The 27,534-nt window shown below is 51.7% G+C and overlaps 1 long non-coding RNA gene across 1 annotated transcript in view; it reads right to left on the reverse strand.

The window, feature by feature from the left end:
* Positions 1–813: 813 nt before the first annotated feature.
* Positions 814–27,534, reverse strand: part of LOC130831466 (uncharacterized) — a 41,733-nt gene continuing 15,012 nt past the window's right edge. Inside the window, exons 3-4 of the long non-coding RNA XR_009048061.1 lie at positions 2,404–2,527; positions 814–1,146 (exon numbers count right to left, since the gene is read on the reverse strand). This is a non-coding gene — a long non-coding RNA (uncharacterized LOC130831466). The remainder of the gene's footprint in view (positions 1,147–2,403; positions 2,528–27,534) is intronic.

The following is a 27,534-nucleotide window of genomic DNA, read 5'->3' on the forward strand; positions in this document are numbered from 1 at the left end:
CAAAATGTTCTCGGGGCTGAAGGTAGTGCTGACAGTGCAAACACAGATGAACAGCAAGACTGTGGCAGCACTGTCCCTCTGCTCCTGCCACCGGCTCTTAAGCAGCCCCACAGTGAATGAAAGTAGAGACAGTCCAATCTAATCTGACAAGGTCTTGGCCAAAAATCTTCAGAATCACCAAGGCAACTTTCTGAAACGTGGATTTGCTGTTATGAACAATGAGACCTGCCCTGAGTGTATCTTGTTCCCTAGAATATCAGCCATTATCGTTGTGCACACGGCTTTGAGGGAGGGAGGGATTCAGCTGCAAGAAACAGAAAATCCAACCACAGTGACTGAAGACAGAAAGAGGTTGTTTTCCTCTTGTAGCAGGAATCTCAAGGCAGGCAGTCGTGGGCAACTGCCAACTGCTGAGGGAATTATCCAGAACCTTGGTTCCTTCTGTCTTCTACCTCTGCCTTCCTCACCAAGTAGCTTTTGTCTTCAAGATGGCAGAACCACTACTGCTCTGTTAATAGACATCTCAGCTGCGTGGCAGGCAGCAGGAAGGGCAAAGAGAATATGATGGTGAGGGAGACAGGATTCTAAGTTGCAAGCAGCTTTCTTTTCCAGCAAATTTCCTTAATTATTCCCCATTTTTTATCTCCCTTCTCCTAGGAACTCAAAGCCAGCCTCTGAGCATGAATGCTCCAGGCTACACAGGAGGAAGTCTCAATTGTCTTCATTTTAAGAGTCATTTTTAAACAACCCAGCCATTCCCTGCCATAGAAATCACGAGCCATTGGCTGTCATTATGTCAATTTGTCCTTGTTAATGAGACAACATTATTTTTATCATTCTTATTTTTCCATTTATCATCCTTAATTTACCATAAAACCATATGTCAACTCTCCTATCAGCAAAAACATATCAGCAACGGCAAAACATTAACATTAATATAACATTGTCCCTTTGTAACATTTATGTGGTTGACCTCTGCGTTTCTTTAAGATGTGATGTATGCTCTCTTTACTGCAGGGCTGTCACCTTGCTGAGATATCTCAAGGTGGCGTTTTCCTGGCACTGGGACTCCACAGTAGTGCTAAAGCATCTTCCCAGTGGTGGAGCTGCGACCAGGGAGTCCAAGGTGATTTGTGGGCATCTTCCCTTCCAGAGAAGAGAGAAAAATACAAATGTCATCTCCGGCAGAGCATCCTGACTTGTGTTCTGTGCATGTGTAAATATAAATATAAGCAGCTATCAGCACACATGCACAGCATACATGTGGTTACGGACAGCCCACATTCAAATGTCTAAGAAACAGAACTTTCTTTAACTTCTTCAACAGTTTAATTTCTATTTGGCTCATAAACTATTAAGACATATTGGTCTTAATTAGCCTCAGTCTTCATGAGCTTCTGCCTCCACTACAATGGCCAGAGCACAGTGGCAGGGCATGGGGAGCTATAGAAAAATCTCTTTTGTTGTCTGCCCACCCAAGTTGCCCTGGAGACTGTCCACCATCCTCAGGTCCAGATGCTCTCTACCTTTCTGAGGCATGGGAGGGACACTGAAATTGTCTCAAGTTTGCCCATCTCCCTAGATACCCCTCCCAGCTTCCTTCTTTGGGGTCTTGCCACCTCCTGGACAGTTTTCCTGGTCACTTCTCTCCTAAGCCCAGGTCAACCTTGTTCTTGACAGGGGATGGGGAAGTTCTGTGTTCTCCATGGTTTCTGGCAGGACTTTTTGTCTGTGCTGCAAATCTGTTCTCCTGCTCTGTGCTTAGCCTTTAAGAAACTAAAGGAAAAAAGACTCCTAAGTGATTTCTGCTCTTGATTCTGACACAACCCTCCCCTCGGACAATTAACCAAGTTTCAATGAGCCAAGTTATCTGATGGAAAGTGGTAGAAAGGAAAAGGAGAAATGTGGAGAGGGAAAGATCAGAGGTCAACATACGTCCTATATACACGTGTGTCGATATGTACATGTATATATGCACATACACATACATGTAGTGCGTGTCCAAAATCCTAGCCAGTGCTAATATTTACTGCAGCAGAAAAAAATTTTTAATTATAAACTATGTTCTGTTAATACATTCAATTCAATGTTTTTTGACTCTCACTTTTTCTTTGGAAATGAGGAAAATAAAATATTCTAAAGAATTATAGATCATGCTTCTCCCCCAAAAAAAGTCTTAATTCAATTGAGGTTTAGGTTCTAAGTATAAGGATACATACAAAAAATAAACAGGAAATTACAACCATTCAACACATACGGAAGCTGTAACTCAAACAACATATGGTGATGTGGAGCAGGGCAATTCATGATCATTAACATTTGTGAATTGCTTTCCATTCTATTTGCATGTGTAATTTAATCTGATGCTTGTGATAACCCTTAAAAGTATGTTGTGATTATTACCTGTTTTACAGATGAGGGGAAAATGGGACCCCAAGATGAAGAAATTTCTCCAAATTCGCACCGTCAGTCGGTGGGATCTGGAGCAGGGGTGGTTCATATGAAAAGTCTGCCCACGTTACAGACTCTGAACAAGGTGAAAGATAAAGAAGAGAGAAAGGTGTATTATTTGTAGGTGTGTTTTGCATAACTGAGTGTCTTGTGTAAACCTCTGTATTGGTAAGGTGAATTGTGCAATACGGTGGCTCTAAATTCAACGTAATCAGGATCTCTTACTTTCTATTCATATTTTCAGATACACCTGAATTTACAATAAACTTACTCGAAAAATTTTAAACACTTTAAATGGTTTCCCAGCCCTTTGGAGGAGTCTCTGTTCCCCGAAAAGCATAAAAGTTGCAGAGCAGTTTTCATTTGTTGAGATGACTAGAATAAGAAGCTATTTACTTGCCATAGAAATTTATAAAGTAGAGCCAAATAAAAGTGGTTCCGAAAGTTTCTTAAACAAAGTACGAAATGGACCTTTGATCGTCGACGGTGCCAGGTATCACTAAATAGATCTTCCCAGCAGGTGTACAGAATTACGCCCACAGAGATTACATTCTCCATCCTCTTACCACACTTAGTACTATTGCACTTTTGAATTTTGGCCAACTTGAAGTGAGCACATGAAGAAATAAAAACAAGGAAATATGTACAAGAATAAAAGATAAGCTTTCCATTCGTAGGAGGACAGATAAAGAAGCTACGGATGTCATAACCGATTGAGTGACACACAGCAGCTGACATATACTAACTGCATCTACCAGTCTCAATAAGTCAAAATACCAGACCTAACACGGAGCCACAAAGCAAGTTGAAAAAGGATACGCACAGCACGGCGCCATTTTTGAAAAGTTTTAAAACACAGAAAACACCGTGTATGTGTATTTACGAAGCAATGCATACGAGATAAAAAAACAAAATCATGCGTGGAAAAACACACACCAGCTTCCAGTGGTTTCCTAAGGTAGAGGGCAGGGGAAAAGTATGAGATGGGACTTCAGCTGTTTTTGAAACATCTTCTTCCCTATCACCATGACGAAAGGCATGCATATGAAGCAGATATAGAAACTTGAAAGGCATGCATATGAAGCAGATATAGAAACGCTGATAAACAAATCTCTCCTTTAAAGAAGACAAAAGGGTAATGATCCACTGTAGGTATAAAGAAGAAGATGGGAGAACAGGTCGAGAGTTTGCCGTGGGTGACCTGGTGCTTTCCATAAAGTGGGCAATGGGTTCTTGCGCTGAGAGAAGGGAGTGAGGGGAAGTTGGAGGCCCGAGGAAAGTGAAAACAAGAACAGCTGTGGAAGGAGGTTTGCAGGGGGGTTGACTGGGAATGAAATGAGAGGTTGCAGGTGCTGAAGGCACAGGCTGGCACCGCGTAACAGCTCTGGGCATTCACTCAGCGTCCGGCTCTCAGTTTTCTCCAGCAGGGCTCGCCAACCTGGGATTCAGAGGGAAGAAGAAGAATGAGGATGGTGGCAGCCTCGGCAGGAGCGGGTTAAGGGGGGAGTGTGAGGAATGTACTGTTCGGATTCACACAGCAATAGAGGAACGAGGGTGGGGGTCGCAGGAGGAAACGGTCAACTAACTAAATGCACCAGCCTGCTCAGCCTTTTCCAAAGTTTGTTTTGTAGAAGCCTAGATCTTTAAAGCATGATTTTTAAAAAATGGTCCTTTGTCAAATTATTTTGGAAAACCTTGGAGCTTCACAAGGGACAGGAACATACCAAACAGTCTAGGAACTCCAGCATGAACTTGCTTTGTGGCCTAGCACTTCCTAAGCTTATTAGACCTTGAGACACTTTCTCATGTAACTCACATCAACAGCTGGTGCAGTTATTTGTATTAGTCAGGGTAAGCTTGGCTATGCTGCTGTAACACGTCAGCCTCAAAGTCCAGCAGCTGAACACAGCCAACATGGGTTCAAACAGCCACCCAGGGACCCAAGCTAACGGAAGTTCCAGCGCTTTGTGACCATCTCAGCGTGCAGCTCCAGGAGTTTCCAGGGCAGGGGAAGGAAGCAGGTGGAGGGTCAGTGCTCACTCTGGCCTAGATGACACACATCACTTCTGCGAACAGCTCATGGGCCATAACCAGACATACGGCCCCACCTAACCATTAGCGACAGCTAGTGTTCCCGGGAACACAGTTTGAAAGACATCTGAGGTCACAGGAAACACAAGATTCCCCAGGTCCAGGAGGGTGTTAACAAAGCATTCTTTGGTGTAAGGAAGAAAAGATTGTGTTCCTTCCCTTAACTGAGGAGGAAGAGAAGAAGGAGGAGAAGGAGGGGAGGGAAGGGGAGGAGAGGGAGGAGGAGGCGGGCAGGGCGGGGAGGGGAGGAGGGAGAGGCTGCCGCGGGGCAGCATCACTTACTGAGGTCTTGCTTGGTTTTAGGCGTTTTGCTAAGAGCTTGCAGGACATGCATGATGTCATATATTCTCACAAGAGCCCTCAGTAAGATACATTATTACCCCCATTTTGCAAATCATAAAACTGAGGCATAGAAAGGTTAGCTGATTTGTCCAAGGTCACAGAGCAAGTAAGTAAAGGAGGCTGGATTCAGACCACCGTCTCCAGGACTGCAAAGCCCGTACTGACCACCACTGTCTCACCAATCCCGCGTCTCGACCCTGTGTTCACGATGGCCAGGCTTCTCATTTCATTCTCGGAACAACCTTGCTGGTTGGAATTCATGCCCTCATTTCATAATGCGTGCTGACAGAGAGATTTGAACCCAGTTCTCTTTGACTCCCCAAAGTCCATGTGAGTACAGTTACTCAAACCTCTTTTTCTACTATTTTGATCACAGTGTGTGGATTCTTTGAATTTCCCTCAGCTAGACAACATTTATACAGAATATTCTGGACCAGACCTGTGGACGTACCTTCATTTCATTGGGGCCAGAATAATGCTTGCAGCTTTATCTACATCTTCCTAGAAGGTTGATGGTCTCCAGACGCAACCAGAAAAGCTCCTTCATAGCAGAAAACTTGAAGTCCTTGTACCTTGAAGCCCATCCCGCAATCACACATTGCTGTGTACGTCCCTCTTCTTCCTCTCAGAGCATTATGAAGTCTTCCTACTTTTCCCTCGTGAGTCTGGCATGCACTCCCCAAGAAATCTTTGTGTCAGTTGCAAACTGGAAGATTTAAACATGTGCAATTAAAACTCAAAGTCAAAGGTGACTGGCTTTGAGGAAGAAAATCTCAGGAGTAACAGGCTCCCAGCTGTGCGGTTCCTCTGGGTCCAAATTAAAAAGTCCATGAAACCACCCCCCCCAGTTTCACCCCCAGGCACAGCGGGCTCAGGGAGGCACCTGAGGACCCAGCTGGCTGATGTCACCCGTGGCTGGTGAGCCCAGAGCCTTGCTTTTCAGGTAACTTAAAAGATTGACAGTCCCAGGCAGAGAGCCAGGGACCCAGTGGATGGCAGCAGCTAGAGGTGGCGTGGAGGGTGAGGCCTGCCTCTCTAAGGGGCCATGTGAGCAGCAAATAAGAAACGTATGTTGGGCAATCGGCTCACAAGGCAAACGGCCCCAGCAGTGTGGACGTGAGGATTATACTGGAAATCCATGCACCCGCGGCACAACAGCCCAGCGTTCTGTGTGCTTGTTTGTTTTGTCTCCCACATGAAAGCAGTCTAAAGGTCGGCCTCCATGGCTGCAGTGTGATGCCATGATGACACCAGGGTCCCTGCCGACTCCTGGTTCTCTGCGCCCTGCTCGCTGCCTCCGTCGTGGTGGAGAATGGCCCCTACTGCTCCTGCAGAAGGCGTTCCGGGCTGCAGGGGGAGAGCAGAGGGCTGAAAGCTCAGCAACCACCCATCCACAGGGGCACTGGGAAATGCAGCTTTTCCGCAGGATACATCGGTGCCTTCCCCACATCCCTACACTGAGGAATACAGGGGAGATGGGAGTGAGGTAGTGCTTTCCTGCCACGGCCCCACCAGGAATCCAGGAAACTGCAGACACTCACAGGCGACTCCTGGAGACTCAGTCTAGGCTGAGAGGATGCTCATTTCACTGTGATATTTGCACTCCGTGAGGCAGCCAGGTCTCCCCCTCACCACACGTCACCACCTGAGCAGACGTCACCACCCACCGCCCCCAACGACCCTGCACAGTTGGCAGAGGGCCCTGACACGGGGGGTGAGCGCCACGCGGCAAGAGGCTTCACCACCACATGCTGCCCGGTCTGCCCTTCGCATCCCGCACAGCCCATGAGCTTAATCCCAGACCCCAGCAGGCGGTTCTCACGGACACCGGGGGGCCTCTGAGAATGCGCCCCTCCTCTCTGCTGCCCTCCCCGAGGGGCGCCTGACCACGGAACGGACAGTGATCAAGTAGCCGGCACGGTGCTTGGTGTGGAGTCTGCAGAGATGAAGGGCATGTCTCTTCTGGAGAATCCAGACACTGGTGGGACAAGCAGGCCCACAAATGTCACAGCGTGACGCCGGAGGGCTGCCGCAGAGGTGCGGAGGGAGCCCGGGCCAGCGCTGAAGTCCCTGGCCACAGCCGCTTGTCTTTGTGCATCCAGGTGGCTAGGACAGAGCATGGCAGGCTGGGCGGCTTATAAACAACAGAAATGTATTTCTCCCAGATCTGGAGGCTGGAAGTCCAAGATCAAGGGGCCAGCAGTGCACAGTGCTGGTGTCTGCGGAGGGCCTGCTTTCTGCATAATAGAGAGCTGTCTTCTCCCAGTGTTCTCACGGGACAGAAGGGACAAGGAATCTCTTGGGGGCTCTTTTATTAGGGCACTAATCCCATCATGAGGGCTCCACCCTCATGACCCCATCACCCCAAAGACCCTGCCTCCGATACCACCTGCTTAGGCATTGGGATTTCAGCACGAATGTTGCAGCCCTGGTGGAGCCCAAGCTCCAGAGCACACCCGAGCCCCAGGGAGGCTTCTATTGTAAAAATGCAGGTTTCTGCATTAGGGGCTCTGATGCTATAGATTCTAAATCCACATCTACAAATCGGTGTCCCCAGATTTGTCCTAGGAATCTACTCTCCTTTTCCTACCAAAATCCCAGACAATGCTGACACAGCAGTAGATACCACTCTGAGGAATTCTGCTCTAAGGGCTGAGACAGGTTGAACGTGCTGAAGAAAGCAGGCTCCAAGGCAAAGATCTGAGAACTGATAGGGAGGGCATCCCAGGTGGGAGGGGTCAGCTGAGGCACAAAAGCCCGGCAGGGTCTGGTTTGCCAAAGAAAAGTGAGACCTTGGGACTAGAGTATGTGCTGAAGCTACAGAGGCTGAGGCCGGACTACATTTGCAGACTTCATACAACAGGGGGTAAATAATTCTCCTGGAAGTCAAGGCTACACGTTGGGGACCCAGGTGTCTAGGTTTCCCAATGAAGGGCTGGCAAAAGGAACCGCAGGGCCCTTGAAATGGTCTCGACTGACCGCAGATCTGCCCCAGCCCCTGTACCCGGCCTTTGACCCCTGCTGCCCCTGCCTCCCCGGGCCTGCCCCCAACCCTCGGCCCTTCACTCCTCCCGGAGTTCAGGTGCTCCACCGAGCGCCTCAGGCTTAGCTACCCTTCAGTTTCTGTTTTGGTTTCTAATGCTTGATGTTTCACATCTAACAATTTCCTTGGTTTTGTCCTGGCTGGTGGAGAGGAGGCCCGTCCTCGCCATGGAGCCGAGAGGAGGCGGGCGCTCCCCAGGCCGGGTTGGCCGCCGCCCAGGCTCTGCTCTAGATGGTGGCTGGGCCGAGGGTGGGCCAGCGGTTGGCACCAGGCCGCACACCTCCTGGAAGACCTGAAGACCTTCCAGGTGATTCTCATAAGGGCATCGATGCCTATAGGTAGTCTTTGCTAATCCTGATCTGCTTGAACTGAGCCTATGTTCAGAATATGCCTTTTCTCACTTCACAGCAGAAAACGACATCCCTCATCCACCCCGAATCTTGGTTCTCTGTTGCAGGAGGGCGCCTGAAACAACAAGATAAACTCAAGTTAATGACGACTCAAGCTCACGAGGCTCCCTGTCCTTCCCTGTCCGGTATGCATTTCTGCAAGAAGGGCGCCGGCCACGGGGCTCAGGGCTCAGGGCCTCCAGAGCAACCCCAGCCCGTGACGTGGAGCCTCTAACACGTGATGGTTGCAGTGCTCTCGGATTTTCCAAAGCACAACACATCAGACACACAAACAGAAATCTCACCTGACGTTTCTCAGCTAGGGCATGCCGTGTCCAATAAAGTGATGAAAGTGTGTTTTATCCAACCATATAAAATAGTTACTCAAATTATAACCAATCCTGATCTTCTTTCACCACATGAAATATTTAACACTTCCTATCTCCTCTTAATAAAACATAAGCATTTAAACATAGGATGAAAAATTTTAGATGCCAACTTAACAACAGGTGGACGCGTACGTAGATTTTCCAACTTCTTTCATGAGGCTCACAAGCCAATGTCTGAAGACACGGGGCAGGACCCTTGCCATCCAGGATCACGGCTGTTTTTCTGCTATTTCAACATGTATTAAGTTCCTGCTCCGGGCCAGGCACAGTGGGCTTGCTTTGAAACAGGTGGGTCTCTCTGTGCTGGGTCTCCTGGTGGTGAGTCCCCTGGTCTCAAAACTCTGCTGCCCCCCCCACCCCCGCCGTGAGGAAAATGTGCATCAAACTCCTGGACCAGACACTGTGACTCGCCCAGGAGGCCCTGGGGAGAGGGCCGCTGGCACCCAGCACACACGGTGGGGCCTCGTGTCCTCTGTGTCCAAGTGCGTGAAGACGACGTGGCCGCCCCAGGTGGGCTGTCTTCCGGGGCTGTGTCTCCAGGTGGCGTGTGGGCTCCCCTGAGAGGGTGCCGGTGGCCCAGAGAGCCAGGCCCCAACAGGGCACGCATGAAGTCTGCAAGTAACGGATAGACATACATGCTGGGAGTGGGCTCAGAAGTGTCGCCCGCAGGGATCATGAGCCAGTGGGAGACCACTGTGGGGTGTCACCCATGGAGCCTCCGTGGAGGAAGCCAGGCTGAGCTGACTTTGAGTGATGGACAGTCTGTGGCTGTGGTCCTGGGGGAGAAGCAGGGAAGATGCCCGGTCGCAATCGATCAGGCAGACGTTCATCGAGCTCAGCTCCGCTCGGGACTGCGAGGAGCTGGGGAGGTGGGTGCACATTTGATAAGGGATCCAGGGCAAACGTGGGGACAGTCCAGGGGTCGTGCGAGGCAAGGCAGTGTGTGATGCAGGCCGTGTCCGTGGTGCAGGGGGCACCCCAGGAACTCAGAAGTGGGGGAGCTCACATCGGTCAGATGAGCTAGGGCTCAGGGCGGCCTTGCCCGGGGTAAAGAGCTGGGGGAGCCAGGAGAGGTGAGCAGGATGTGGGAAGAGGACGGGGCAGCCCAGGTGGAGAGAACAGGTGCCTAGGGTGGACAGAGCTGACCCTGCGGGGCTGAACAGCAGGGAATGGCCTTGGAGTGTTACATGCCGGGGCTGGGCTGGCTGCTAAGACGTCATTCCTCAGTCGGAGAACATTCACAGAGCACCTGTTCACCAGGTACCGCAGAAACCCAGCGAGCAAGACAGCTCAGCCTTGACCCTCACAGACACTGACCCAGAATTGGGATTGTGAGCGGGGCCGGGAAGACAACGGTCAGATGGTCGGGAAACTCATGAGAGGCAGTCTGACCCGGTTTGGGGCATATGAAGGGTCGCAGGCATCAGGGCAGACGGGTGGGGTTGAGGGGGGCTGGAAAGTACGTGAGTCAGATGGGGAGGTGTCTCCAGAGCCCAGGAGAAGCCATGGCTCTTTGTTCCCAGTGCCTTGGGGACCACAAAGCTATCGCATGTTCTCCTCCAGGGAAGCAGCTCATTGCCAGTTAGGCCCAGTGCATCCGTGCAAGGCAGCATGCAGGATGGGTTTGGACAGAGAGGGAGGAGCCGCTGGGAGCCAGGTAGGGAGGTTCTGGGAGAACACAGGAGGGACAGTACACAACCTGCATCACTGGGTTCCAGGCCCACGGGGAGGACAGATGCGCCCATGCCCTTGATTTAAGAAAAAGTTCACACCACAGCTCCAGGGACAGCCTCTAGTCACCATGGATGTGCTTCCAAGGGAGAGCTTTAGACCCCAGGGGAGGGGAGGAGATACGTGTATTTAAACCTTGATAGAAAGCAAACAGGAAGGACTTCCCTGGTGGTGCAGTGGTTAAGAATCCACCTGCCAATGCAGGGGACACAGGTTTGATCCCTGGTCCAGGAAGATCCCACATGCCGAGGAGCAACGAAGCCCATGCGCCACAACTACGGAGCCTGTGTTCCAGAGCCCGTGAGCCACAACTACTGAGCCCAAGTGCCACAAGTACTGAAGCCTGCGTGCCTGGAGCTGGTGCTCTGCCACAAGAGAAGCCACCACACTGAGAAGCCCACGCACCACAGCGAAGAATAGCCCCCAGTCGCCACAACCTAAAGAAAGCCCGCGCACAACAACAAGGATCCAATGCAACCAAAAATAAATAAATAATAAAATAATAAATAAATCTTAAAAAAAAAAAAGAAAGCAAACAGGGGACGGTGTTATCATTTCGGAAGTATCATCACATTTCCCCACATTCATTTCAAGCTGTTACCAGCTTCTTGCTCTTTCTGTTCGGTTCTTCTTGCTCTCTTTTAAAATGTGCTCACGTTCTCGTGTAGGATTATCACACTCCAAGTACCTGCAACGAGCCCACCCTAACCACACCCACAGCTCTTAGGATCTGCACCTCAGCAGGGCAGAGAGGAAATGCCCGGCAGTGGGCAACAATAGCCCAGACCGTGGCTGCACGTCTCAGCCGGGCCCTTGGAAAGCGTGGGAGTGTTTAGGTAGCTGTTTCCAGGGAGCATCTGGGATGTGTGCGCACGGAAGGTGTCTCCACAAAACGCGGCCCACCTCGGGCAGGGCCCGGGGCTGGGGCAGGGCCCCCCACTGGTCTGAGGCCGGGCCAGCAGGACTGAAGTTTCAGGTCTGATTGGTGGCGGGGTCGGGTAGCTTGGCCGGAGGAGAACTGCTCTCTCCACCAGCTGCGCCCCCAGGCTGGCCAGCATGGGACAAGCAGGGGCCGTGGCGGGAGCAGTGTCCTCCCTGGGAAAAGCGAGTGCACGCTCAGCCCCTAGGCAGGGGCATCGGGTTCATGATCTCTGCAAACGCCGCCCCTGCAACGTCTTCGGTCCCCCTCCTGGGGGCCACGCCGTGGACATAAACGCAGTTCCATTTAGACTTGCGCAAAGAAGCAGGACCCGCTGGGGGCATCAGAGGCTTGGACCCGGCAGGAGCCAAGATCTGCTTCCCGTCTTTACGGAAGATAATCAGTTCTTGACGTGGAAAAGTACTTAAGGCCAAGTGAGAATTGGTGTGGATCATTTTAACCAGAGGCTCAAGGAAGCCGCATGGGGTACGACCCCGCCCTCTCCCCCCGTGAACACAAGCAACAGTTTCTACAAGTGATGGTCTTGGGCACCAGATGTTAACAGGAAACACTTATCGGCGACCTCTGAAACACCCACGGCTAGTCCTCCGACCATGAGCTTATATTTGACAAGAGACTCGAGCTCATCACTGTATCCTTCTCTTCTCCTTTTAGATGTTCAAATGTGTGTCTGAGCTTACTTTCAGTGCTCCTGTCTACCTACAGGGAAGAGACAACGTCAGGTCCTTGCCAAGCCAGATGGTCTGGCTTTATCTTCATTTTGGCTAAGATGAGATGCAGCCTGTTCCGGTGTCACCTGTACCAGGTGTGTCCCTTCCCGTAAGCCATGGTCACTCTTTCTTTAAAGAGCCTCTGTGTTGCTGCAGTAAAGGCTATGCCTCCAAATGCTTTCAGGCCAGTTTAACTGTTTTACTCTAAGAAGGCATCAGCCACAATGAAGACGTGTTAGTTTCACTTGTGTTAGTGGCACCTGTAATTCTTTCAGTGACATTTCCTATTCTGTCTCCATAGTTGATGCCAAGCCTTGATCTACTTTATAAAGCTACATCTTTCTGGACTCAAAGCTGAGGGGATGAGGCAGAGTAGGAAGTGCAGAAAAGACAAAGTGTGAAAGCATGAAATTAAGAAAAAAATTAGTCCGTGGAAATCATTAGCATGCCATCTTTGTTATTACTCAAATCCTTTCCAGATTATTAGATCCTCGATTTGGAAATCAAACCCTCTATATCAAAACATAAACAAAAATGTTTTAAGCCAATATATCTAAAGATTAATATTCTTAATGCATTGAAGAAAATATGTGGTTGAGCTGATAGTCAACAATGTTTTGACCGACAAAAATGTTAATCACACATGATTCAACTGCATACGAAGGCCTTACTGGATAAATGGGTCCAGATTATTAGCAGAAAATACAAATGGCTTAAAACATGTGAAAAATGTGTGACCTTACTAATAATTAAATAAAAGCAAACACAAAGCAAAAACAATCCATTTTCGGCTGTCATAAATAGCGGGAGTGTTTAGAGAGACCAACTGCCCAGTGCTGTGTGTCGGAAAACAAGAACAGAGCTGGAGGAAATGCAAGATGGTGCAGCCTGTTTGGAAAGCAAATTGGCAATAACATAGAAAAAAAAAATTAACATTCACATCTTAGTTCTAGTAATTCCAGTTCTGTGAATTTATCCATGGGAAAAAATGTTCTGTCTGAAAGATATACATTGCAGTATTTATAACAGTAAAAATTTGGAAACAAACCCATGTCCAAGAATGGAGAAATTAGGCAGTAAGTAGAAGCATGGAAAGCAGAGTCAAGCAAACTTGCCTACAAATCCCTCTTTGGCTCTTTAATAATTGTGTGATGTTAGAAAAACTGCTAAAGCTCTGAGCCTCAATTTTCTTATCAACTTATATGATGAGAATAATTTCTACCTCGTTGGGCTGTTGCTAGAATTACGTTGAAAAATGTACATAAACTGCTTGGCACAGTGGAATGCAGAAAATATCAGCGTCTCCGTGTCGTCATCATCATTATTACTGGTCATTTTCCGTCTTGCTCAGCTATTGAAAGAATGTTTCAGCATGATTTGTGATGACAGAGGAAATGCCATATTATGTTATATGAAAAATCAAAGCATATAGTTACATAGAGACCATGGTCCAGACTCTGTAAAATACTCACAGAAAAAGAAGACAAGAATGCGTGAAACGTACACCAGAATTTACCAGGGGTTGCCCAGGTCTTGGCATTAGGAGAGATTTTCCTACACGCTTTCCCCTTGTGTCATTTCCAGCTTAGTTATAATGAGCACGCTCTATTTTTATCACTGAGAAGGTTAAATTGTGTTGTCTCACACACAGCGCCTCTGATGTTGGCCTCCGGACAGAGCATGGAATCGTTTTGGTCCCTCACCCCCAGGCAGGATGGAAGAGCAGCTGGGACGCAAGGACAGAGACCAGACAAGGAGCTGGGACACCTAGCTTCAGGGTCCTGGATTTGCAACCCTGGCCAGTGGGGGCCGTGCTGCCGTCGGGGGAGGGTTCAGGGAGACCAAAGCTTCACTGCGGAGCCCATCTCCCCCTCTCAGGATGCTGCCCCACGTGTGGTCCCCTGGTTCTCTGAGATACTTCGGTTCCCTCTCCTGCTCCTGGTGGGATGGAATAATTTGGCTGAAATATTCTGTCACTTCCTATCCCTTTTTATGGGTTGAATGGAGGTCCCCCTGCCCAAAATTCATGTGTTGAATTCCTAACCCCCAGTACTTCAGGATGTGACTTTAACTGGTGATAGGGTCACTGTCGATGTAATTAGTTAAAATGAGGTCGTTAGGGTGGGCCCTAATCCAGTACAACTGGGGTCCTTATAAGAGTGGAGATTTGTTTTTGTTTGTTTGTTTCTGGCCATGCCACATGGCATGCGGGATCCTACTTCCCCAACCAGGAATGTAACTCGGGCCCCAGCAATGAGAACAGAGAGTCCTAACCACTGGACCTCCAGGGCAGTACCAAGAGTAGAAACCTGGACACAGAGACAGGCGGATGGTGGTACGTCCTCCACACACCATGTGAAGGCGGGAATCACACGGCCACAAGCGGGAAACTCCCAGACGCAGGAGAGAGGCCTGGAGCAGCTCCTTCCCAGCCATTCAGTGGTGGGGGGTGGGCTGGCCCTGCTGACACCTTGACTTCAGACTTCCGGCCTCCACATTGTGAGGCACTAGACGCCTGTGGTCCGTGGCACTTGGTTACCGCCTCCCTAGGATACAAATAAGGCCCCTTTCCACTCACTCCGTGTCATCTCTCCTCCTTCCCACCCTTCCAGTGACAAAAACGAAAGGCTGTGGATCGAATGAGAGTCCTGCTCTGGTCCAGTGGGCAGAACGGAGGGCAGGCCCCCACCCCCGCCCCCAGCGCTGTGCGGTCCAGGGTGCGTCTGTGATGCATGGAAGTCGCTCTGAACCATCGCAGTCCAGCCCCAGCCCTTCTCAGTCCCACGTGGGGAGAGTCCTAGTCCACTCCTCCACCTGTTACCCAGACGCCTCTTTACGATAAGAATCTCCACCCTCTTTCATTGAGTGGGTTTGTATCCCATGTACCATAAAAATGACCAAGGGACACATTAGTGGGAAGGCAGTAGGAACACACCTAAGTTACTATATTTGTTAAATAATTAAGTTTGGATGCACCAAACGGCCCCAAATGCGGCTTAGCACATTAGAAATTCACTTCTCTCTTGTGTGAAACTCCAAGCTGGTGCGGGGGCCTCGCGAGGGAGGTTTGTCTTTGTCATGGGCTGAATGTCTGGGGCCCGTCCTGCAGAGCGCAGCCTGGGGTTCCATGCCAGGCCCACTGACAGCTGCAACTGACTCCCCAATCCCGCCCACTGCCACTGCCTCTGTGCCCAATGTCAGGGTCAGGGCTGGGTTAGGAAGCAGATTGTGCAACTGTAGAGTGAAGAAGGAAACAGAACAGGTTTACAGTGAAGAAAATTGGAGCGGAAGCCTCCTGGTAATTCACGGGTGTGGCAGACAGAACAGCTTACCTCTGTCTTTGTGGAAGCAAGCTTTTATTTCCACGTCGTTCCCAAAACACTAAAATTATAAGCTGTAGGGAACACAGATGACCAACCCACTTACTCGTTAAATTTTTAAAAGGAAACACTTTTGGGGGGGAACAAATTAGTTTCTATCTTCAGGATCAGCATCTCAGAGCTTTTTATTGCCTGTGAATAAAACCTGACTTCATCTAAATACCACCGCCATACCTTTCCTCTGCTTTGTCTCCACAGCCACAGTATGTTCCAATGGTGTGCACGGACAAATAAAAACATCTGTCAATAGCAAACAAAAACATTTTTAGGCTCTTTAAATTTTTCGATCGCTTTCTTCAGTGGATCTTGATTAATTTTATACTTTCCTCTTGTAGGGGAGCAAAATTTGTCACCCCAAAATGTGTCTCTTTGGCATGAGGGTTAGTTTAGGCTGATTATTGTTAAGAAACAAGACTCGGGACGTCTTTCTTCGGACCACCCCCCCCCGCCCCGCCGCGTGGTGCCTCAAGAACTGAGACAAAAGGCCTGTTCCTGGAATAGAGCATCGCCAGAGGCATCAGCAGAGCATGGACCAGGTGTGGGGGGGGAACTTGGCACCGCCCAGCGTCCACTCTGCGTCCTGTCGTCTCTGCGTCCTGTCGTCTCTGCAGCCCAGCAAACAATTATTCACCAAACATTTGCTTCTCCAGCTTCCTGTGAGCTGCCTTCCTCCCTGTTGACGTCCCAAACCACTACCCCCAACATCTTTGACTTCAGCTGAAGATGGTATTTAAGGTGAAGGTTTTGGCCATTTGGGCCAGTTACCCAGTTTCCCTGGGTCTCTCCCACGTACACATGTTATTTGACGTTTGATTTTTCTTCTGTTAATCTGTCTCATGTCGCTTTAATTCTTAGGCCACCCAGAGGAACCTAGAAGGGTAGAGGAAATTCTCTTCCTCCCCTCACTTTTCATACTCCTTCCTGATTTCTTTAGGTCTCCATCAATGACTCAGCCTGTCTCTCTCTCCACCTCCAGTTTGGAGCACGGTGCTGGCACGTAACAGGCGCTCGATAAACATGTGATGAATGAACGAGTCCATATCAGTGGCTCTTAATACCTGGAATAAAGGCTCCTTAGGGAAGGTGATGAAATCAATGGATTCCCTCCTCGGGTAACTGAACCCACACACAATTTTGCGTGACAGTTTCAGGGCTCATAAAACTTATTCTCTGACCTGAGGGTTCTTTAAACCCCAGATATCACATTAAAGTGTGAGCATTTTTGAACACACTGAAAGCTGTTTGTGATACGCTCCTGGGTAGGAAGGGAAGACGGTCTCCGATATTAGATTTATGACCTGGTAATTTAAGACACACTCCTCACTACCGGTCCCAGAGGCACCATCTATAATGAAGAAAGACGGTTGGAATTGGTACCCAAAGGGTCCACAAAACTAATTCAGCATAAACCACCCAAAGGGAGGCCATCTCCAGGTCTGCTGCGCGGCAGTGCTCTGGGTCGGGCTGAAAGCCCTGCTGAGCTCCGGCTGGAGGTGAGGCGGGCATAAGGGTGGACGGGGCGTATTCCTTGCACCAGCTCAGCACTCTTTCTCAGTGGACACTCTTGGTGCAGCAATTCTAGCCCCTATTTTCCTTTACTTCAAGTGTCCCCTTGTCATAGGAAATGAGTCTTCTAACCCCCAGCAAATAGATGTGGACGTTTGCTTTTCATTTACTCCCACATTTGGGGATATTTGAAATTTTTGACCCATCTTGCTTTAGGGCAAGTGCTGAAAAGTAGGTCATGATTCTCCCCCTAAGTAGAGTTCTGGCAGACGGCTCCTATGCAAACTTTGGTTTCTATCTTGTAAACTCGGGACCCAGGCTTTCTGGTAATAGGGGTCATACTTTGGTCTATATAGGGGTTTCTCAACCTTGGCTCTACTGACATTTGGGACATAATAATTCTTGGTCGTGAGGGCTGTCCTGTGCCCTACCCTGGCCCCTACCCACTAGATGGGTAGCCTCCCCACCCACCTTCCGCCAGCCTCCTGGTGTTGACAGTCAGAAATGTCTCCAGACACTGGCAAATGTCCCCCGGGGGGAACACCCCCCAGCTGAGCACCATTGTTCTACACCAACGCTTGGTCCTTCGAGTCTCATCATGGTAAAGTTGAGAAGCACAGGATTTCAGAAGTGCTAGGAGCAAAGCCACCTCCTGGAGGTGTGCCAAGGACGGACCACCAGTGACTCACTCTTCCCGAAACACACACTCACACTTCCCACACCTGGCTCGCTCTTCACCAAGATGACAAAAAGGAAAAGAGAAAGCCAGGCTCCCTTCAAGGCGGTGGCTAGAGCCTGACGCCCGGCGAATGGGGTCTGCCGAGCTCCCGACTACCCCACAGGTGTGCTTCTCGGGGAGGAGAGAGCGCCCACTGGGCTGCTTGGCAGGGGACACGTAGAGGTCACTCCCCTTCAAGGTGAAAAGCAATTCACTCCCAGCAGACATATAACACACAAAGGGCTTGGACACAACTGCCGAGGGAGAGGTGGCTCCCGTTGCACCTGGAGAGAGAACACAGGTGTGCTGCCCAAGTGGCAGGAAACACTTCTCACCTGTCAGGCACAGTCTGCAAAGGACCAGCTTCCCCAGCATCACCCAGGGGCCCCTGACATCCTGCCCATCATGCCTGCTCTCTCCCCGGTCTCACGCTCCCCTCCCCACCCCCTCCCAACACACACAGACACTCCTAGAGAACTCAGAAGTTTAAAAACAAAAACAAAAAAAAACAAAAAAACAAAAAAACCCCACTGCACTGCCTTCCGCGGCCTCCACTCTACAAGGACATGTCCAAGACCGCCTCTCGCACACCCAGCTCAGGGCCCCAACCCCCCACTGGCTTAGCAGTTCTGACTGGCCACTGCACACAGAGTGAGCCAACCACTAAGATTAAACCCAAACCCACAAAGACGCAGAGATCAATCTGTTTTATTTTATTTTTTTAATGACTCTTTTTTTTTGGCTGCATTGGGTCTTTGTTGCAGCCTGCAGGATCTTTGGTTGTGGCTCGCAGGCTCTTTGTTGCAGCATGCAGGCTTGTGGCGTACGGGTTTTCTCTTCTCTAGTTGTGGCACATGGGCTCTATAGTTTGTGGCACTCAGGCTCTCTAGTTGAGGCACACCGTCTCAGTAGTTGTGGCATGCAGGCTTAGTTGCCCCGAGGCGTGGGGCAGGGATCGAACCCACATCCCCTGCATTGCAGGATGGATTCTTTATCACTGGACCACCAGGGAAGTCCGGGTCAATATGTTTTAAATCACTCTATGGAGCTCACCACCATGGGCAGCTTTCCTGCAGCCCTGGTGGTAGGCTCAGCCACCACAGCCCCCAACTAAGGGACCCTCTCCCTTTTCTCTCTGCAGTCCCGGACCCTCTAACTCCCCCTCCTGCTTCCACCCTCCCTCCCAAACCAAACTCACCTCCACTTTTTTCTCTTCCCCTCCCTGGCTTCCATCTTTCCCTCCAGGAGCTGTTATGCAACTGTGCTCGTGGCAAAACCACATCCGTACGCCCGGCAGTTTTCATGTGAGTCTGGGGAACCTGGTGTAAATGCCACCCCCATATTTGTGAAGATTTACACCAAAGCACTTAGGAGTATCTTGGTTTCCTCAATAAATGCTTGTGAAAAACAAATGCTCTTAAAGAAAAACTGATTTTATTTTCCAATAGCAGGTTGTGGCTACTTTTTATTTCAGATTGATTTTTTTATTGGCATCTGGCCCCATCACTTTAAGTATCTCTGCCTGAAACCTTCAAGTGAATAGTAAGCTCTGAACAAGCACTTAGATGTGCTGGAGTGAATTCATCGAGATTATTTATCATAGCTAAAAATTAGAAGCAGCCAGAGTGTGAAAGGGAAAAGAATAAATAGATCAAGTCTGTCTTCATACAGCGGAGTGCTGTGAGTCACGTTCACATCCTCAAAGAACACTTCCTCTAATGGCAAACTGTAATAATTCTAAATGATGGTCCCATTAAGTAAAGAGAAATAAATAAAAATTATTTTAGGGAGAAGTGATATTATGAGTGGATTTTCATTTCCCTCTTCGGGAATCCCCAAGGATTCCAGACTCTACCCTATGAACTGATAGTGCATCTGCAATCAGAAATGAAAAAGAAACACTGTTTTTTAAAATTTCGCCTGGTGTGAACCGTGCGGGAGGCAGACTTTCACAACAGCCCCTCCCATCGCTGGTGCACTCGCCCTGTGTGACCCCGTCCCCTGGCGTGCGGGCAGCCCCTGTGAACGCCGACCACTGAGGGGGCTGTGTGAGAGGGCAAACGGAAGAGCTCTGGCAGGTGCGATGAAGCCTGCGATCAACTGACTTTAAATTCATCAGAAGGGAGATGGCCCCGGGTGGGCCTGGCCTAATCGGGTGAGCCTGTGAAAGCGGGTCGCAGGCAAGAGAAACCGGCAGGGATGCTCTCCTCCCTCCAGAATCCCTAGAAATGGCTGGAGGGCCTTCCTTGGCGCAGGGAGAGGGGACACAGCCAGGGAGGGCACCCGAGAGAACAGAGCGAATCAGAGGGAGGCCCAGCCTCCCGCACCGGCGCGGGCCGTGGAGAGGCGGCTGCCGCGAGATGTGCAGGTGAGGGTGCATGTGTCCACGGCGGTGGGAAACCCACAGCAACGCTGCGGGAAACTCCCAGGTAAACCCAGCGGCCGCGCCGTCACACCGGCACCCGCGTCATCGGCAGGGAGCAGCCCCGCGGAGCCGGGCTCGTCCAGGGGGCCGGCCGGGTCGCCCTGAAGGGAGACGGAGCAGCTCATCTCCCGGGCCCACACCTCGCCCCGCTGCGATCTAGCCTCTCTCCTCTCCTCCTCATTAAAATGGAGCGCTTCTCCTGCCCTATTCACATGCTCTCCTGTGTGGTTGCTTCTATTCCTGAGGCTTAAAGTACCAACCCAAATATCCACGCTTCCCCAGGGTCTGTCTGTGGTCTCCTTCGGAGGAATTCTCTCTCTTTTTTTTTTTATTATCATTTATTTGTTTATTTTTGGCTGTGTTGGGTCTTCATTGCTGCACTCAGGCTTTCTCTAGTTGCTGCGAGCAGGGGCTACTCTTCATTGCGGTGAGAGGGCTTCTCATTGTAGTGGGTTCTTTTGTTGTGGAGCACAAGCTCTAGGCACGTGGGCTTCAGTAGTTGCAGCTCTCAGGCTCAGTAGTTGTGGCTCATGGGCTGTAGAGCACAGGCTCGGTAGTTGTGGCGCACGGGCTTAATTGCTCCTCAGCATGTGGGATCTTCCCGGATCAGGGACCAGGGATTGAATCCGTGTCCCCTGCATTGGCAGGCGGATTCTTAATGACCGGGCCACCAGGGAAGCCCAAGGTTCTACAGAGAAAGCATGTTAGAAATACGACGATGGGATTAGGGTTTCCTTCTGAGTGGTTCAGGGATCAACACAAAACTCATGGGATTCTGAACACAAACCAGTTGATGTGCAAACATGCTGACAGTCGGTTATGTCGGGATCCTTGCGGTCCTTTCTGGTGTCCGAGGCCGTCTGCTGGTGTTAAGCTGGTTCTCTGTGGGAATTATTGCGTCCTTCGGTGCATTTCCAATGCATCTGTGGAGAGGGATGCATTCCACGTCTCTCTACTTCGCCGCCATCTTTTTTCCTCCCGGAGGAATTCTCTTAATAAGAGTGTCTGCGAAGCTGCTGTCTCTGCCTTTAAGATGCATCTCACGATCTGTTCACAACTTCCCGCCTCACGGCCTCAGCCTTCAGCGCTCCACCAAGTCATGCCTTGAACCTTCTAGATGCACAAATTCTCAAATTTTGCTGCCTGTTAGAATCCCCTGAGACACTTTAAAATTCCAGGCTGCACCCTGGACCAACTAGATCAGAATCCCTAGGATGGGGCTGGAGGACCCAGACAGCAGGATGGTTTTACGCTTTCCAAGGGACCCCAAGTTTGGGAACCAGTGCTCCAGTTGGGGGTGCACGGGGGCCCCCTCCTATCCCTTCTCCGTGAGATCCCAAGGGATGATTTTCAAGTGGAAACTGATCCTGACCCTCTTTACTTAAAACCCAATGTCACGGGGAATAAACTCCAAACTCCTATGTTGGCCCAAGGCCTCAAGGGCCCCCTGCCCGCCTGGCCCTCGCACCCCGGCTGCTCCTCCTCTCCCACCCACCCCAGCTCCCCTCTCAGCCCTCGGCCCGCTTCTCCCTCTCCTGGGGGGAAGGGGCTTGCTCAGTCTTCCTCTCCCTTCCCCTCCTCTCCCCTCCCCTCCCCAGGGAGCCCCTGGCTGGCGTCCCTACCCCTGTCATGCTCTCCCGCAGCACCGGGCTCTTTCCCTTAGCAGCGTTTATTGGAAAGCGTACCTGTCAGCTTCCTTGTTTGCTCCTCCCCAGGAGGGCGGAGACCATGCGTGTTTTGTCGCCACTGTATACCTAGCACAGCACTGGTACAGCGTAGGAGGCTCAACAAAACACACGTGAGAGACACACACCGACTTAAGGGAGGAACAGGGGCAGGACACCAACACGTCCTTTACAGAGCCCGGGGAGATCGTCATCTCAGACCTGCAAGGGCCCTTCACGCCCACAAGGGATGCACCTGGGGGCTTTGGGGAAGGTTCAGAGTCATAAGTAGCACTCCAGCAGGTAACGGCCTCGATTTCCTAGTCTGCAAAACTGCTTCTCCCGGGGTCTCGATGAGACAGAAATCGTGCTGAGTGAGGCACTGCAGGGCAGACAAGGGCTCCCACCCAGCACCGCCCCCTCAGGTCACCTGTGCTCCTTGGAGAAATCACGGACCTGGCCATGCCAGGGACCTGGCTGTTCACTCTGGTGTTGCCCACGCTGGGGACACGAAACCTGCGGTTGTCAAGGATGTACCGCACGTGGTGGTCCTGAGGTCCAGCTCCCCACCTCTGCCCTTGCTGTCCTCTCCATCTGGAGGGCCTGTCTTTCTTCTCAGCTTGCTAACCTGTATCCTTCCTGATTCTTCTCCCAGGCCTCTTCCCTGCTGGCTCCCCCCGGCCCCACCCTGTGCCCCCACAGCTTCTGAAGCCCCCTGCGCCCTGCTCCCAGCGCAGTCAGGAAGCAGCACTGATGTTATCTGCCAACTTCTCTGTCCCTCTCGCTGGACCAGGGCCTCCATGGTGACTGGGACCAAGTCGTGCCCAGCTGTTAACAATCTCTGACTCTTTAGGAGTGTATACGTTTGCTAGGGCTGTCGTGACAACATACCAGCCAGCCCTTCATTTTCTCAGTGTTCCGAAGGCTCCATGGTTCTGGACGGCTTCTCCTGAGATATCTCTCCTGGGCTGCAGATGGCCGTCTTCCTCTGTGTCCTCACACGGTCATCCCCCTGTGTGTGTCTGTGTCCTGATCTCCTCTTCTCAGGAAGACAACAGGCATATTGAATGATGGCCCACCGTCATGCCTTCATTTTAGCTTAATCACCTCTTTGAAGACCCTGTCTCCAAACAGTCTCATCCTGAGGGGTGGGAATTAGGACTTGAACATATGAATTTTGGAGTGGACACAGTTTGGTCCAGAACAGGGAGAGACTGACTAGTAGATATAAGGAAACGTTTCTGCTACGATCAGAAAGAACAGGAAAGCGGGATGGAGGAAAGCGGAGAATGAGCAAGGCCCAGAGCTCAGTCTCTAACCGGCAGCTCAGTGACGCCCATCCAGGAAGTAGCCGGGGGGCGGGAGAGGCAGGAACGAGGCGAGCGTGTGCGGCTCCCAGCCAGGCAGGTGCGTTACTGAGTTCAGTCTCTCTCTCTGGTCTCTTAAGTGCCCACCAACCACCTTGGACAAGTGGCTTTGTCCCTAAGTTCCCTCATGTGTAAAACAGGCATAAGAAATACAATTCAGACTTCAACTGTGATGTGCCTTTTTTTCTTTAACACGCCAAGCAATTAACTCAGTTCTCCTCGGACAGAGACCCGATGTTCCACAAATTCAGTTCCGTCACCATCTACCTGGAGACAGAACCAGATCCCACAGGTGAAGGGCTGAGCCCTTCAGTCCCACAAGACGCCCCCACTTCAGAGCCCAATCACAAGTCCAGGTTGTCACTGGTGCTTCTGACGGAAGGGCTGTAAATCAGAGATTCCCACAACCCCTTCCTGCGGTTCCATTAATCTAGCTCGAGCTGCTCACAGGACACGGGAAGCCCGTTTGCTCGCTAGGTCACCAGTTTAGTACAAGGATATTAAAGGATCAGAACCAACAGCCGGGTGAAGAGATGCACAGGATGAGACCCCGAACAAAGGACCTTCTGCGTCTAGAGTTGGGGGCCCAGCACGCTGGCTCACAGCTGCACCTGGTTCACCGATGCAGAAGCTCTCCCAACCCTGTCTTTGGGGGTTTTATGGGGCCTTCATTACAGAGGCACGACGGATTAAACCCTTGGCCAGTGGTGACTGAACTCCATCTCCGGTCCCCTCCCCCAGGGGGTGGGACTGAAAGTTCCAACCCTCCAATCACATAGTTGGTTCCTCTGGCAACCAGCCCCCATCCTCAGAGCTTCAAAAAGTCACTCATTAACCTAACGAAAGACACCCATATCCCTCTTATCACTTAGGAAATTCCAAGGGTTCTAGGAGCTTCGTGCCAAGAATGGGACAAAGACCAAATACAGATTTCTCATTACAAATCCCAGTGTCGCAGAAGAGCACCCAGCTCACAGGGCTGCGTGCCGATGTCAACTGAGACAACGATGAAAGTGCTTCACCAGGCGCCGAGCACATCAGCAAGCACTGAATGCGTCACCGTTATCCTGCAGCTCACGAAAGCGAACAAAATCAATACGTACACACACACCAACACGTCACCCAGCTGGATTTCTGAAACGGCACTTTCAAAGCCTGATAAAGCAGAACTGTCATTCGCTAGCTGTGGTTTGGAAATGTACACCACAAAGTTCTGGCTGAAAAAAAAGCTTTAAATCCACAATAAAAGTCAAATATTAGGAAAAGAGCAAAGAAGGAAACTAATATTGAGAGCTGCTTCTTTCCACCCAGCATCCTTTCCTTGGGTACATTCCTCTGCGGGAGCCAAGATGATGGAGTTATTCCCCATGCCCGCCCCATCCGGGAGGGGAGGTGCATTTCAGTAAGCGCCGTGTGACGCCTCCTAGGAGTCTGGGTGGCACAGACGGTGTTCTCTTACTGTTTAGGTGCTCCTTCTGGACCCGTGATTTTAACTTTAAGATTCTTAGAGGGACTGACAGCCTCTCGGTCTTTGTGCCAGAAGCCCTCATTTTCACGCTTGTAGCAGAGGCTGGGTCCCCAGGGCAGCCTGTGGTCCCTCATGGGTGGCCATGAAGCATCACCTTCCTGGAAACCTTCGTGGGACTGGCAGACACCTGCTCTCTGTGCTCAGCAGGGGGCCCTCAGAATGGCCACTGGCCATGAGCCTGGGGTCCGGAAACGCTGTTGAGTCACCGTTTCGCTCTTATCCAGCCCTAGAAACGACTGGGGAGCCTTCCTGGGCTCAGGGACGGGGGACAAAGGCCAGGAAGGGACGCAGAGGGGAAAGAATAGTCAAAGGGAGGCCCAGGCTTTCTGCAGCTGCACCCAGCCCAGCGGGTCCTCGGACACTTTCCCTGCCCACCGGCCTCCCCGAAAGGGCCGGCGTGGCAGCTGCTGAGACCACTAGTCAGGGGAACCTAAAAGTGTCCTGCCTTGACGCACGTCCCCACCATTACAAGCCCACAAGGCGCTGAGGCCCAGGGTACACGTCCCGGCCGGGGTGCAGGTCGGGGCCGCACCTGTCAGCCCGTGGACCCCACAGGTCTGCTGACCTCTTTACCCCTGGGGTTTTCATCTTTGGGGTGGGGTGAAAGCAGTCTTGGCCTCGTTGGTTTGTGAGGTTAGGACAGAACGGGGAGGAAGAGCTGCGTGATGGGGCAGAGCGGGTGGAATCACTGGAGGCCTGGGAGACGGAGCTCCAATTCCATGGCCGTAGCGGCTCTGGCCCCCAAACGAATACCACTGACTGGGTGACTCATAAACAATAGAAACGTACTTCCCTGCAGTTCTGGAAGCTACAAAGTCCCACATCAAAGTGGTGGCAGGCTCTGTTCCTGGTGAGGGCTCGCCTCCTGGGCTTCAGAAAGGCCACTGCTCACTGTGTGCTCTCATGTCCCAGGGAGAAAGGGGCTCTGGCCTCTTCCTCTTCTTGCAGGGGCACCGGCTCTGTCAGGTTAGGGCCCCACCCTCATGCCCTCATTTAACCTTAATTACCTCCCCAAACCCCACCTCCAAGTACATCCCGCTGGGGGCCAGGGCTTCAACATGCGGATTTGTTGTGGGAGGGTGGTGCACCTAGGCCAGCAGGGATAACACGCAGACTGCATTTCCCTGGTGAGGGGTCCCCCAAAGGGAGAGCCCTCGGGTGCGCTGCAGGGGTGACCCATCTGGTCAGCACGTTCATCGTTCTCCACTGCCAGACCTAACGTCTTGATGGGGGGAGTCTCTCAGGCCCCATTTCCCAGCCTCTGCTCCCCCTGTCTGGTTTCCGTGGTTCCCGTCTCATCCGCTCACAGCTGGAACCTCTCTGCAAGAACAATGTGCGTAGCCTGGTATTGGATTTCACATCTCCTGAGCTGCCGCCACTTGGATGGACCCTTCCGCTCTGTGCTGCTCAGCCTGAGGGTAACGCGTGCGCCTCCACGCTGGCTCGGTGGGATTCTGAGAGCGGGCACCTGCAGGGCGGGCTCCACAGTGACGGCCGGAGGGGAGCTAGCAAAGTGCAGGCTCTGTCTTAGGTCTGTAGCACGGAGGAATCAAGGCAGCGGAAAGGCAGAGGGAGCGAAATTGGACATCATACAAGTAAGGGGATATTAAATAAAACATCCCTCTGCAGTTTCTCTCCCCTAACTTGAGTGCAGGGTGCTTGGGGGCTCGGGTCCCGGTCCCTCCCAGCAGGCAGGCGGTGCGCATTGCCACGTTACAGATGCGCGCTTGCCGGGGCGGGGGCGGCACTCCTCCTCGGGGGCTCAGGCCTCCGTTTTCCAGGAGCGCGCGAGGGGGGCGCCTGCACGTGCAGGGCATAGGGTGGGTGCTCTGTCTGCCCTCTGAGGTGGCCTCTCCCAGGCCTGCCCTCCTTTCCCTCCGGCAGGTGCCTCTCACCTGGCTGCCCCCACCCGACTCAGCCTGGGGATCACCGGGTCTGCAGCACGCTGAGCAGCGCCGGGCGTGAGCCTGGAGTTTGCTCGGGGGCCTCCGTCTGCTGATAACCCGGGAACCCGACCTGCTTGGTGGAGAAGCGGCACACAGGGTGGGAGGAAACCAGAATGTCCTGGCCATGCAGGGCGTGCACCGCGGGCACCCTCACGGCGTCCATCAGGCTCCTTACCCCTGAGTGGTCTGCTGTCGAGCCCTGCCCACCCCAGCTCTGCCTGTCTGTTCGTGGGCAAACCAGGGAAGAAGGTACAGGTCACTCCTTAGTGGCCCCTAACGTCGCCATGTGTTTCAAGATGCCACTCCCCCCCCCAGATGCCAGGTGCATCTTTCTGTGCGGGTGGTGCCCGGAGGAGGCTGCCGCCCCCGCCTGCCCATCTGCGCAGCCACAGCCTCTCCCGGGCGCCTTCCCGTTTCTTTGTGTCACAAGCGCGTGAGTCTATCAAATGTGACACGGAGGAAGGGACAGAGAACATTTTATTTCTGATGCGTGAACAGTGGAACCTCAATTGTATACCCCTCCCAAACCCTGATTACAGGATTCTTGCTGGAGACAAAACAACGGTTTCCAAATTAAGGACTGGCTCTACAGTCATTACCCTCAGACGAGAACATTTGCTTGAGCTCCAGAAGGTGAAGAAGAGAAGGAGGAAGAAGAAGAGGGGGAGGCGGAGGGAGAGAGAGAAAAGGAGGCAGCAGACCGTCTTTGTACTGAGACATCGGGTCGCTGGAGACACCCCCGGGGCAGCCAGGGACGTGGCAGAACAGCAGGCACCGGGCGGCAGCCGAGTGCACTGCCCTGCTGGGCACCTGCGAGGTTTCCGGGGGAGGACATGGCGCACACGGCACGTGACGGCTGGATGGAGGGTTAGGGTCCGTGCGCCCCCGGGGCTCAGGGCCCAGGACACAAGCCC

This window comes from Hippopotamus amphibius, chromosome 11 (assembly GCF_030028045.1).
Source record: "Hippopotamus amphibius kiboko isolate mHipAmp2 chromosome 11, mHipAmp2.hap2, whole genome shotgun sequence".
NCBI lineage: Eukaryota > Metazoa > Chordata > Mammalia > Artiodactyla > Hippopotamidae > Hippopotamus > Hippopotamus amphibius.